Source organism: Papaver somniferum, chromosome 6 (genome assembly GCF_003573695.1).
Source record: "Papaver somniferum cultivar HN1 chromosome 6, ASM357369v1, whole genome shotgun sequence".
In the NCBI taxonomy this organism is placed as follows: Eukaryota; Viridiplantae; Streptophyta; class Magnoliopsida; order Ranunculales; family Papaveraceae; genus Papaver; species Papaver somniferum.
In genome coordinates, this window is record NC_039363.1 from 162,412,016 (window position 1) to 162,426,843 (window position 14,828).

General features: G+C 35.5%; 1 pseudogene; it reads left to right on the forward strand.

The window, feature by feature from the left end:
- Positions 1-9,124: 9,124 nt before the first annotated feature.
- Positions 9,125-10,294, forward strand: LOC113286359 (annotated as a pseudogene).
- The last annotated feature ends 4,534 nt before the right edge of the window (positions 10,295-14,828 follow it).

The window sequence follows — 14,828 nt, forward strand, 5'->3', positions numbered from 1 at the left end:
TTTTTATGACAAAAAGGGGGGGAATTACTTGGTAGTTCACACTACATACATATGGTTTACGGATCATTATGTAAGGGGGAGTGGTTTCCATTGTGAGATGGAAGTATTGACTTAGGGGGAGTGGTACATATCATCGTAGTAATATTGTCAAAGTTGTGATACAATTGGACTTTGATATTGTGTAACAATACTATGACACTGTATAACAATGATTGAGAACAAATGCTTTTCATATGTTTTCTTATTGTTTGGCTACGGATCTTCAACAACAATGATGCTGAGTTGAACACGTTCAGAATCACTGGAGTATTTGGAGTGGAGAAGAATTCAAGGAATGGTGAAGAACCAAGGAAATCAAACATGTTAGATGAAAAGCTACAAAGTTTAATTATTTTGTAATCAATATGTATTGATAGTTTTGTCACTAAAATTGACAAATGGGGAGATTGTTAGAGCATTGCTCGGTTGAACTCGCAAGCATTTCTATCTCAAGCTTGTTTGTCAAGTTTAGTTGATCAAAACTATAAGTCTTGATTTCTAGTCTACTTATAGATAAGTCTCGGATTAGGATAGAATGTGTAGTTGATCTTTAGACTTCACGACGTTCATCGATTTAAGACGAATATCTACTGAGGAGAGCTTGGAGGAACTTCATCAACAAAAGGTATATGGAGAATAAAACTGTTAGAGCACTGCTCGGTCGAACTAGCAAGCGTTGCTATCTCAAGCTTGTTTGTCAAGTTTAGTTGCCAAAACTATAAGTCTTGATTTCTAGTGTACTTATAGCTATGTCTCGGATTAGGATAGAATGTGTGGTTGAGCTTTAGACTTCACGACATTCATCGATTGAAGACGGAGAACTACTAAGGGGAGCTTGTGGAACTTCATCAACAAAGGTATGCGGAGACTTGAACTCATCTATCACTCAGAAGTCTATTTCTATTATATCTCCTATTGAGACAAAATTGTATAGTTATATAGACTTTACTTTATACACATTTGATATTTCGAGCTGTGTTTAAGTCGCTTACATATTTCTCGAAATATTTGTTGGTAAGCTTTCACTTTAACTAAGTTCATCTTTTATTCTTGATGAAAGTAAAAAGATAATCATGTGAAAATCGTCTTGTAACATCTTACATGATTTGTATGAGACAACCATTTGATGTAGACTCAGAATGTTTCGTACTGATCTATTGATCACTTGAAAATTTCTTTGAAGCTAATAGTTTGTGTGACAGCTATCTCGTCTTCTAAGAATGTTTCAATGATTAAAACGGAGTTTAGAACAATTAACCATTGATTGGATATAGAAAAGTATGTGTACTTGTATGCTAACTGTTGCAAGTTACTCCAAGTCCGGGAACCATAGTATGCATACCCGTATGGTACTAGTTTAACAGTTGAAGTTCGGGAACTTAGTATGCATACCCGTATGCTTACTGGCTTAACAGTTCAAGTCCAGGAATTCAGTATGCGTACCCATTTGTATACCAATTCAATTGAGTTCGGTTGTGAACGATAATATGCGTACCCTTTCGAATACTGGCAGACAGACCACGCCCGAAACTCTAAGTATGCGTACTCGTTTGCATACTTGAGTGGGTTACGTTCTAAAATCGGTTTATTCATGAACACATACATTTATACAATAAGGAATGCAATCTTTTGCAAACCGTGACTATAATGTTCATGAATTGATTCAAGTGAATCAAAATCAATTTTGCTTCAATTGTGTCTTGTATACTTCTATGAGAATACAAAAAATTGAACAACTCTATAACTAGTTTCATTTGAGTCATTTGAACTAGTTGTGATAAAAATGAACAAGGTTGATATGAAAGTGTTCATATGGCTAACTTCGGTTAACTATTGTTGAGCCAACCAAGTGTACACGTTTAGGTACGTTACCCATATCTAAATGAAGGCACATTTCGTTTGTGTATAACAAGCTAAGTTCAATCTAACGGTTGAAGGATATTAGCTTGAATCTAATCAAGTTTTCATCTAACGGTGAATATTGAATGCTTTGTGACCAAGGTAGGATTGATTGCAAACCTTGATTTGAAGACTATATACGGGAGAACTCTAGCAACTGGGAAGCCTAATCCCCACACCTCATGTGTGATACTAGTTGCGACTAGATTCGATTCTCCTTTAACCTAGGTTTTTCTAAATCCATTATAGGTTAACGACTTAAAGACTTCATTGGGATTCTGAAGCCAGATTCAACAATTTTCTCTGTAGTTGTGTGTTCTGATCTTACTTTGTTCTGTCGAATTGAGTACTATCTTCTCTAATATTTTCTCGATATTTAATCTCCGATAAGTAAGATAAAAAGTAGTCACAAACATCTTCATCTCATCTTTTGTGATTCCACAATATCTTGTTCCGCTACCATAAGGTTAAGATCATTGTGAGGTGATTGATACTACTAGGTTGTTCTTCGGGAATATAAGTCTGGTGTATCAATTGGTTCCTGTTCATCTTGATTTATCAAAAGACGGAACAAAAACTCGTAGATAATTCTGTGGGAGACATATTTATCTATTCAATAGACTTTTCTGTGTGAGACAGATTTGTTTATCAAGTCTTCGACTTTGGGTCGTAGCAAATCTTAGTTGTGGATGAGATCAGATAAGGGAATCAAGTGCGTAGAGTCCTGCTGGGATTCAGAGGCGTAAGGAACGCGACTGTACCTTAATCGGTGTGAGACTTGGTTAGGGATCAACTACATTCCAGTCCTAAGTTAACTTGTAGTAGGCTAGAGTCTGTAGCGGCTTAATACAATGTGGTGTTCAAATATGGACTAGGTCCCGGGGTTTTTCTGCATTTGCGGTTTCCTCGTTAACAAATTTCTGGTGTCTGTGTTATTTCTTTTCCGCATTATATTTTCTATATAATTGAAATATCACAGGTTTTGCGTAGTTCAGTCAATTGGTGAATCCAACCTTTGGCTGTTGATTGACGCTTGGAAATTTGTCTTTGGTACCATCCAAGTTATTTCTCATATTAATCCGACTCACAAATTTCTATCTGTTCGATTGCAGATTGATTTGAGAAATTGAGATATAACTCTTGGATGTATTTTCCTTGATTGAGTCTGACTGTCTAGTTGGTTCTCTTGGAAATATATTGGAGTTAGTCCATACAGATTGAATATTGGGTGTGGTTTTTAGACCCTCGCTTTTTCAAAGCTTATCTATCACTTAGAAGTCTATTCTATCTCCTAATGAGACTAAGTCATATAGCTATATAGACTTTTATATTATACACATTTGATATTTCGAGCTGAGTTGAACTCGGTTATCTATTTCTTGAAATATGTGTTGGAAGCTTTTTGCGTTAACTACGGTCATCATATTCTTGACGAGTTTAGTTGGAAACAGTTTATTTGTTGGAAACTAAATAATAAGTCAAAATACAATCATGTGAAAATTTCCTCGAAACATCTTACATGATTTGTGTGAGACAATCGTCGACTCAGAAAGTTTCGTATTGATCATTCGATCACTTGAAAATTACTTATAAGCTAATAGTTTTTGTGAGACAGCTATTGTCGTCTTCTAAGGATGTTTCAATGATTGAAATGGGAGTTTAGAACAATTAACCTTTATTTGGATACAACACAATATGCATACCAGTATGCAAACTGTTGTGGTATGATTCGGGTTCAGAAACCTTGTTTGGATACCAGTATGCGAACGGTTCTACCTGAGTTGAGGTCCGGGACAACAGTATGTATACCGGTTTGCAAACTGCTGGACAAGACAAAAGTCCGGAAGCTATAATTTGCGTACCCGTTTGCAAACTTAGTGGTTAAAGTTCTAAAATCGGTTAAGTATGTTTTTATACTCATAAATAAATACATTTATGAATTAAGGAATGCAATCTTTACAAACCGTGGCTTAATGTTCATGAATTGATTCTCATGAATCAATCCGATTTTGATTCAATTGGCTCATATATATATATATATTTCTGTGAAATAGTGAACAATTGAACAACTCTATTTGAAACACAATTAGATTCGTTTGATTGTATTTCATGGTTGATTGATCATCATAGTTGATCTAGAAGTGTTAGATGAATGTGGTTAAGACAAAAGTGTTCATATGGCTAACTTCGATTAACTATTATTGAGCCAACTCAATTTACACGTGTAGGTACGGTTACCCATATCTAAATGACAATATATTTCGTTTGTGTATAACAAGCTAAGACCATCTAACGGTAAAGAGATATTTCTTTGGTTTTAAGCAGACTTAGCTTGAATCTTAAATCAGGTTTTCATCTAACGGTGAATATTGAATGCTTTGTTACTAAGATATCTTAGCTTTGATTGAAAGCAAACCCTGATTTGAAAAACTATATAAGGGAGAACTCTAGCAACTGGAAAACCTAATCCAGGCACTTTCCTTTGTCCTTGTTGCGACTAGAGTCGATTCTCCTTTGACCTAGGTTTTTACAAAACCATTATAGGTTAACGACTTGAAGACTTCATTTGGGATTCGTGAAGCCAGACCCAACTATTTTATCTGTAGTTGCATGATCTGATCTTACTTGTTCTATCATATTGAGTACTATCTTCACTAATATTTACTCGAGATTTATCTTCGATAGGTAAGATATAAAAAGTAATCACAAAGATCTTCGTCTCATTCTTTGTGATTCCACAATAACTTCTTCTACTACCATATAATTAAGTTATTATGAGGTGACTGATATTTCTAGGCTGTTTTTCGGGAATATAAGACCGGATTATCAATTGGTTCCTGTTCACCTTGATTTATCAAAAGACTGAACAAAAACTTCATAGGTACTTATGTAGGAGACAAATTTATCTATCAGAATAGACTTATCTGTGGGAGACAGATTTGCATATAAGTCTTCGACTTTGGGTCGTAGCAACTCTTAGTTGTGGGTGAGATCAGCTAAGGGAATCAAGTGCGCAGAACCCGGCGTGGTTCAATAGGCATAAGGAACGCGACTGTACCTTAATCGGTGTGAGACTTGGTTAGGGATCAACTATATTCTAGTCCAAAGTTAACTTGTAGTAGGCTAGTGTCTGTAGCGGCTTGATAGAACGTGGTGTTCAAATCTGGACTAGGTCCAGGGGTTTTTCTGCATTTGCGGTTTCCTCGTTAACAAAACTTCCGGTGTCTGTGTTATTTCTTTTCCGCATTATATTTGTTTATATAATTGAAATATCACAGGTTGTGCGTAGATCAATCAATTGGTAAATCCGACCTTGTTTGTTGGAGTGTAATTGATTGACACTTGGGCATTGGTCTTTGGTACCATCCAAGTTATTTCTCATATCAATCGGGATCACATATTTCGGTCTGTTCGATTGCAGATTGTATTGAGAAATTGAGATATAACTCTTTGATATATTTCTTGGTTGAGCTCGTTTGATAAGCTGGTGCTCTCGGAATTGTATTGGAGTTAGTCCATACAGATTGTCGAACGTAATATTGGGTTATACCGCTTTTTTAAAACCAACATCCCACCATCTTGATAATTTATCAATAAGTAAAAAACGATACATAATTAAGTAATTGAAGAGTAAAAGTGAAAAAATTAAGTGCTTTAAGAATAAAAACCCTAATTTGGAAAGGGAACCGATGTAGACGCAAACTGATTAGTCTTTCTCTATTCATATATAAACCTAAGGAAATCATTTTGTTCTGTAAAATAAGGATTGTAACTAAAATAATCCCTAATTTTACTTCTAATGAGCATTGCTTGGTTGAACCCACCAAGCGTTGGTATGTCAAGTTCGGTTGTCATATTTTAGCTTCAAAACTCGAAGATTCTTGATTAGATTATTAGAGTCAACTTTGTTAGGTTAGCCTTCCTCTCAATAGAAATATGGGAACTTGCTCGTGTTACTATGAAGAACTTGAAGACGTATCAGCATCAACGAAGACATCATCCTTCTGATCGAGGTTAGTAATTCAAATTTGACCTGTTCTATTTCTATCTATAGTTCTTTCAAGTCTTTTAGAGTAAAAATATAACATAAAAAGTATATTCATATATATCTAGTACAAGTGACTTGATCATTTTATTATGTTCAACGTGTCAAGAAGCATATACTTACACAACTTTGGTATATTGGATTACAAAGTATAACGTTTATCTTTTGAACTTCGTAGAATCGACATAACATGATTTTGTAATTCATTATCAGTTAATGTGTTGAACTTACGGGTTTGATTCCATGCTTAGAAAACTGTGTTTAACTACATGAGTTTAAGGGAATGGACTTGCGAAACTTGTTTCATAGTTGAAATGATATTCTAGGACCGATCCCTTAAATAAAGATCTCTACAAGGGGCCCACGAAAAGATAATCCTCGGCGTAGAAGAAACCTTATGATTTTAAGTGATGAATGCAGATGCAAACGGTACCGGTTTTTTCTCCATTAGATTGTCTTGCAAGAACTCTCTCAAGGTGTTGACTTTGGTTCAACAAATCCTGACCGCTTTTGTAAGCTATTGTGAGAACTGTTTATACCCCCAATATGATCTTTTACCCTGTTACAATTATTCCAACTACAGTCTAACCTCGATAAATGAATGCTCTTTGGACCAAGAAAAAATATTCGTTTAGCGGGGTTATTTATTTATCGATAAACGAATATTTTATTCATTTATCGATAAACGAATATTTTATTCATTTATCGATAAACGAATATTTATTCATTTAGACGATATTTTCTTAATTAAGAAGCTAAATCGTATAAGAGAAGATGTACAAATGTACCTAGAAGGTAGTTGAAGTCCTAAAAAATGTTGAGTTACTTTTCAACCTCCCTAACACATTTTTTTCTTCTTTTTAATAGTTATAGGGACTGAGTTGATCTCTGCAAATCGGCGACTAACTCAGTTCCAAAAAAATTCTCGATCTTCATCTTTCTTCATTAATTTCTCGTTAGTTTCAGGTGGATCAGGTGATCAGGTTTTTTCTTCAAATTTATCTGGTGAATCTGGTTCTTTCTTCAAAGTAATTATCTGGTAATAATGGGTCTTTACTAGTAGTAATGGAAAGTGAAATGGCTCATGAAGTTTCTGCAAGTGGTTCTAGGTAGTAAATATCTCAGAACCATCTGAAAAATGTCCTTCGATTACTTTAATTGATGATAAGGATGACAACAAGTATGATTCTTGGAAAATTTCATTGATAGGTAGATTGGATTTTCTTCGAATTAAATTTGTTGATGCAATGGGTATTTTGAGAAATCATTGGAAGTTAACAGGTGATTGCCATTTAATTCCGTTGGGTAAAGGTTTTTTCATAATCAAGCTATCTAATGAAGTAGATCAAAATTACATCAGAAATTATAGGTGGGATGTTCAAGATCAGGTATTAAGAACTCGAAATTGGATTCCTAACTTTAGGCCTGAAAATTAAAGAACTTCTCATGCATTGGTTTGGGTTTCTTTACCAGGTTTGAGTTTAGAATACTGGGATGAAAAAACATTATTCACAATTTGTGATGCAATTGGAAATCCTGTTAAAGTGGATGACGATACTATCAAGTATTCAAGTGGATATGCTGCAAATGTTTTAGTTGAATTAGACCTTTCAAAACCAATTCCAAACAAGCTATGGATTATTACTAAATATGGTAGTTTCTCACAAAGTATTGTTCTTAATAAACTCCCAAAATTTTGCTCTCAATGCAAGCTTGTTGGTCATTTATTATCTGAATGTAGATTTAAGAAGAATTCTTCTATGGAACACCCCACTGATTCTTCAGCTGGGAGTTTTGAGAAACCAATTGATAAGTCTCAGGTGACTAAAATTCAAGAACCTTTTGATATTTGTCCTCCTCCAACGGTGCCTAATATTGGCAATCCTCAATCAGATAATGATGTTCTTATACAAATGGAAAGTTCAGCTCTTTACAAGATGATGAAATGGTTGTTGGGGAAACTAGATATTGTCTACTAAAAATGCCTGATTTTTCTTGCATATGTACTATTTTATTGGCATATATGCTTGTTGTTACACAAATTTGTTTTTTGCATATATACTGTTGAGAAATTATGATCATTATGTATACATTTTAGTGGAAAATATCACTAATTTCTACATATCCACGTCCGAGCTTTTTGAGAATTTGTTCGTGTCCACATCCGCGCCAGTGCAACCCAATTTGGGATTCTCAACAAGGAGAGCTAGGCTTGTTATCAAATATTAGCAGATGACTGTAATCGGATCACTAGAATGGTTGCCACAATTTATCACCTTCGCATAACTTGTCGTGATAAGTTTGTTTTTGAAATACATATACTCCTTCTGTCCCACACAATAGGTGAGCTATTTCAAGTTTGCACAATTCTTAAGTAAATGAAAAGAGAAGAGTATTTTTAACTATTTTTTACAATTAGATATGTATACACTCTTATGAATAATAATTAGTAAAATTTAGAATTATCTCTCAAACTATACTACAAATATTCGTAAACTTTGTTCCATCAAAAAACATTTTAAAACACCTACCGAACAAATATAAAAATCGAAACTACACATATTTATTATACTAGCAATAATCAATTAAAAAGATAATTTTTAGAAAAATATTCACCCGTTTAATAATAATCAATCAAAAAGGAGTGGGACTTGTATTGGTGGAACAAAATTTTAAAACGAATAGTTCATCTATGGTGGACAGAGGGAGTATACCTGATGCCCCGAAGGCTATACATTTCAAGTATTTTCCGGTGATCAGTCAATTGGTAGTTAGCTACTGCTACACCACTGCTTTAACTTGCTAATATCAAATTCTAATTCTAGTGATTCATGTTTAACTACCAAAAAAAAAAAACCTACCAAAATAAGCTTCAGTTTAAATAAATAAAAAACTACCAAAATAAGCGAATCAGCTCAACTTAATTTCTAACCTTAAGATTAAACGCTGATAGTTGTTTGTTACTCCTATTTCCTTGGAAGACCAAGACCAAAACCACTTGAAAAGAACTAGTCCTAATCAACGTACTTTCCCGTGTACGTTTAGGACCACATTTCTTCATCGAAATAGCTGAATATTTCAAGACGTACTATATTTACTCGCACAAGTGTTTTGCAACAAACATCAATATTTCTAGCTAGCTTGTTTAATTTGATCATGGGTTCCATAATGAAATTCAAATATACTACTTCTTTCGTTGTTTTGATGATTTTGGGAGTTGGGGTGTTCGAAACCACAGCATTTAGAACTCTTCGTGATTTATACATGATGGAGAAACACGAGCAGTGGATGGCTAGTCATGGACGCGTAAATCCAAATGCAGATGAAAAGGAGAAACGTTTTAAGATTTTTAAGAACAATGTTAAACGGATTAATTTGTTTAACAAGTACGCAGCAATAAATGCAAAACCTTACAATTTAAGCGTGAATGGGTTTGCAGATCTAACAAACCAAGAGTTTCGAGCTTCTCGTAATGGTTATAAGAGGTTGTCATATTCATCAAGAAATACATCCTTACCATCATCATCATTCAAATATGAGAGCTTGACTGTTATTCCTCCTAGTATGGATTGGAGGACAAAAGGTGCTGTAACCCGTGTCAAGGACCAAGGAGAATGTGGTAAGTGAATCAAGTGATTAAGTACTTATGCATATAACTATAATATTGATGGATTAATGTTATCAAAATGCAGGTTGTTGTTGGGCATTCTCAGCAGTGGCAGCCATGGAAGGGATATATAAACTCAAAACGGAAGCTTGATTTCTCTATCAGAACAACAGCTTGTTGATTGCGACAGGAGTGAAAATGAAGGCTGCAATGGTGGTCTGATGGATGGCGCGTTCAAGTTCATAGTGAAAAACAAAGGCCTAACAACTGAAGCTAATTACCCGTACAAGGGAGTTGATGGTACATGCAACCTCAAGAAATCAACTACCATTGCAGCTAAAATCACCAGTTATAGAGCTGTTCCAGCAAATAATGAGCAAGCTCTACTTCATGCTGTGGCAAACCAACCTGTATCCGTTACCGTTAATGCAGGCGGATTCGACTTTCAATTTTACTCGAGTGGAGTTTTTACTGGCAAGTGCGGAACCCACTTAGATCATGGTGTTACGGCCGTAGGATACGGGGGAAGTACACACGGTGGAACAAAGATCAAGTATTGGCTGGTGAAGAATTCTTGGGGTACTAGTTGGGGTGAGAATGGATATGTAAGGATACAAAGAGATGTTAATGCTAAACAAGGTCTCTGTGGCATCGCAATGGACGCTTATTATCCAATTGCATGAAAATTCCAAGAAACTAATGTAAACTACATCAACTGTGATGCAATCATTAATTTCATTTATGAATTTAAAACAATTAGATTTTGTGCACGCACTACTGACCCGAAAACCATCTACCATAGTACCATCGTTTTTTTTACTTTTATATTTTTGATTTGGTGTGATGTGGCTTCGCCTCGCGTGATCGTGCATTTTTATTTGGTGTGGAGAGGCTTATCCCGCCCCGTGTCAATGCATGATTAGTTCGGCTTCGCCTCGCCTCGCCTCGTCTCAATGTATGTTTGGATCGGCTTCGCCTCGTCCAGTCCCGACTCCCGATGCACGTTTAGGATTTTTAATTTGGTGTGACTCAGCTTCGCCTCGTCCCATCCAATACATGCGTAGGATTTTTGATTTGGTGTGGCTCGCTTGGCCTTGTCCCGTCTGTCCCGATGCATTCTTAGGATTATTGATTTGGTGTGTATCCTGCTACTCACTGGGCATATTTAACTTCTCATAGCATTTGCAATTTTCCACGAAACAAAACTATAATGAAAATTGGTGTATTACCCGTGCTACACTAGGTTCGATGAAGTTAACACAGATGTCTTAATGTTAGAGCTCTGCTCGGTCGAACTCGCAAGCGTTGCTATCTCAAACTTGTTTTCAAGTTTAGTTGATCAGAACTATATATTTGATTTTTAGTCTACTTAGCTATGTTTCGGATTAGGATTGAATTAATGTGTAATTGAGCTTTAGACTTCACGGCGTTCACCAATTGAAGAAGAAAATCTATTGAGGAGCTTGGAGGAACTTCATCAACAAAAGGTATGTGGAGACTAAAACTTATCTATCACTCAGAAGTCTATTCTATCTTCTAATTAGACTAAGTCGTATAGCTATATAGACTTTTACATCATACACATTTGCTATCTCGAGCCGAGTTTATCTCGCTTATCTATTTCTCGAAATATGTGTTGGAAGCTTTTTGCTTTAGCTATGTTCATCGCATTCTTGACGAGTTTAGTTGGATACAAATCTATTTGTTGGAAACTAAATATTAAGTCAAAAGATGATCATGTGAAAATTGCCTTGAACATCTTATATGATTCATGTGAGACAGTCATTTGATGTTAGCTCGGAAAGTTTCGTATTGATCATTCGATCACTAGAAAAGTACTTGAAGCTAATGGTATGTGTGAGATTACCATTTTCGCCTTCCAAGCATGTTTCAAAAATTGAAATGGTAGTTTAGAACAATTACCCATGTCTGGATACAACACGGTATGCATACCTAGTATACGAACTATATTGTGATGATTCAGGTCCGGAACTCTTGTTTGCGTACCTAGTATGCGAAGAGGTTTACCTGAGAAGGTCCGGAACTCTTGTTTACGTACTAGTATGCAAACGGGTTTACCTGAGATGGGTCCGGAACAGTTGTTCGCTAACTGGGTTTGCGAACGGCTTGATTAGGCGAAGGTACGGAGGTGCTGTTCGCGTATCTAGTTTGCGAACATAGTGGTGAAGTTCTAAAATCGGTTATGTGTGTTTCTCATACTCATGAACTAAAACATTTATGATTTAGAGAATCCAAATTAACTTTGCAAACCATGGCTTAATGTTCATGAATTGATTCTTGTATAAGTACTTTATACTATTACGAATCAAACCGATTTCTATTCGATTTGTTCGTATAAATTTAAATGAGATAGTGAACAATTGAACAACTCTATTTGAAACACATTTAGATTCATTTCATTATCTATCATGATTGATTGATCTTCATTTTTGATCTAGAAGTGTTAGATGAATACGCCTACGACAAAAGTATTCACATGGCTAACTTCGGATAACTGTTATTGAGCCAACTCAATATACACGTTTAGGTACGGTAACCCATATCTAAATATAAGTATATTTCATTTATGTGTAACAAGCTAAGACCATCTAACGGTGGAGATTGATTGCTTAATTTCTAAGCATACTTAGCTTGAAACTTAAATCAGGAGTTCATCTAACGGTGAATATTGAACGCTTTGTTACTAAGCTATCTTAGGTTTGATTGTAAGCAACCCTGATTTGAAAGACTATATAATGGAGAACTCTAGCAACTGGAAAACCTTATCCCGACCCTTTCTTGTGTCCTAGTTGCAAACTAGAGTCGATTCTCCTTTAACCTAGGTTTTCCAAAACCATTATTAGGTTAACGACTTGAAGAATTCATTTGGGATTTGTGAAGCCAGATCCAACTATTTTCTCTGTCGTTGCATATTCTTATCTTACTTATTCTATCGTATTGAGTTTTATCTTCTCTTAGATATACTCGAGATTTATCTCCCATAGGTAAGATATAAAAAGTAATCACAAAAGTTATTCGTCTCAGACTCTCTTGATTCCGAAATAACTTCTTTTGTTAACCAGTTAGGTTATTGTGAGGTGACTAATATTTCTAGGAGGCTCTTCGGGAGTATAAGACTGTATTATTAGTTGAGTTTCCTATACACCTTGATATTTATCTTAAGACGGAAACATCAACCAGAATAGGCTTATCTGTGGGAGACCGATTTATTTATAAGTCTTCGACTTTGTGTCATAGCAACTCTTACTTGTAGGTGAGATCAGTTAAGGGAATCAAGTGCGCAGAATCCGACGTGGTTCTAGAGGCGTAAGGAACGTGACTGTACCTTAATTGGTGTGAGACTTGGTTAGAGCTCAACTACATTCCAGTCCGAAGTTAACTTGTAGTAGGATAGAGTTTGTCGCGGCTTAATACAGTGTGGTGTTCAAATCTGGACTAGGTCCTGGGTTTTTCTTCATTTGCGGTTTCCTCGTTAACAAAATTTCTGGTGTATGTATTTTTTTTCGCATTATATTTGTTTATATAATTGAAATATCACAGGTTGTGCATAGTTCGATCAATTGATAAATCCGACCTTGATTATTGGATAGAACTTGATTGACACTTGGGCATTGGTCTTTGGTACCGTCCAAGTAATTTCTCTTATCAGTCAGGCTCGCAGATTTCTATCTGTTTGATTTGCTGATTGTATTGAGAAAGAGATAAAAAAACTCTTTGAAATAATTCTTGATTGAGTCTCACTTTTAAGTTGGTGCTCTCGGAATTAAATTGAAGTTTAGTCCATACAGATTGCCGAACGAATTATTGGATGTGGTTGTTATACCCCCGCCTTTTCACTTAACTATTAAAGTTTGTGACAAAGAATAGTTTGGAGATGATACCTTTCGAGAGTGCTACGTAAATATCACCGGCTATAGGAGCATGAAGAAACATATCCTTAGAAGAAAACAATGGTAATCTTACACATACCACTAGCTTCAAGTATTTAATCGATCGATACGAAACTTCCCAAGTTAACATCAAATGATTGTCTCACACAAATAATGTAAGATGTTCAAGGTAATTTTCACATGATCATCTTGAATTAATATTTAGTTTCCAACAAATAAATTGTCTACAACTAAACTTGTCAAGTAGATGATGAAGTTTAGCTAAAGCTAAAAGGCTTCCAACACGTATTTCGAGAAATATATAAACGAGATAAACTTGGATCGAAATTTGAAATGTGTATCATGTAAAAGTATATATAGCTATACGACTTAGTCTCTTTAGAAGATAAAATAGAATAGACTTCTGAGTGATAGATAAGTTTTAGTCTCCACGTACCTTTTGTTGATGAAGTTCCTCCAAGATCTTCAGTAGATCTTCTTCTTCAATTGGTGAACGCCGTGAAGTCTAATGCTCAACTACACACTTCTATCCTAATCCGAGACATAACTATTAGTAGCCTAGAAATCAAGTATATGTGTTTTGATCAACTAAACTTGACAAACGATATTGAGATAGCAACACTTGTGAGTTCGACTGAGCAGTGCTCTAACTCCTATTTTTGGATATTTACCTTCAACTCTATAATATTTTATTATTTATTTGATATGAACAGTTGAAGTGGATTCTACGAAGAGAAAATAGATTATGGGAGTGTGTGACTTGAACTAATGATTGGCCCATCCAGATATATGATTTTATCCGCCACATTAGAATTGACAACCAAATGCATATATGATCCAACCACTGTGTACCCCCCATACAATAGTGTTTGAGGGTGAAAACAGTTTCTGCTGGTTTCGGTAATTTCGTGTGTTGTGGGTGAGAAACGAGCTTAAACCCAAAACGATGTACTGCAAGGGAGTACTTTAGATTCGAGAGATCAATATGTACAAATACGTCCTAAACCAAGAAATGGTCGTTCCAAGCTTGCTTCGGTCACAAAGTGAAGGAGAAGGGTTGGTTTTGGGGAGGGAAGCGAAGAGAGTGTTGAGACCAGAATAGTTGATTATGGAAGAGTAGTTATTTGACTTGTATCATAAAGTGAAAGCTAACATATGGGAAAGCTAACAAGTGATTTCTGAGTGTTGTATGCTCCTGACCAAAACTTGTTGTTCAGTGGAAATAGGTAAGACCTATTTATACAAGTCGAAGTGAAACGTACTCTGGTCTCGTAAGAAATAGAAACAGATGAGTAAATGGGAGGATGTGGTAGCCGATAACGCCTGG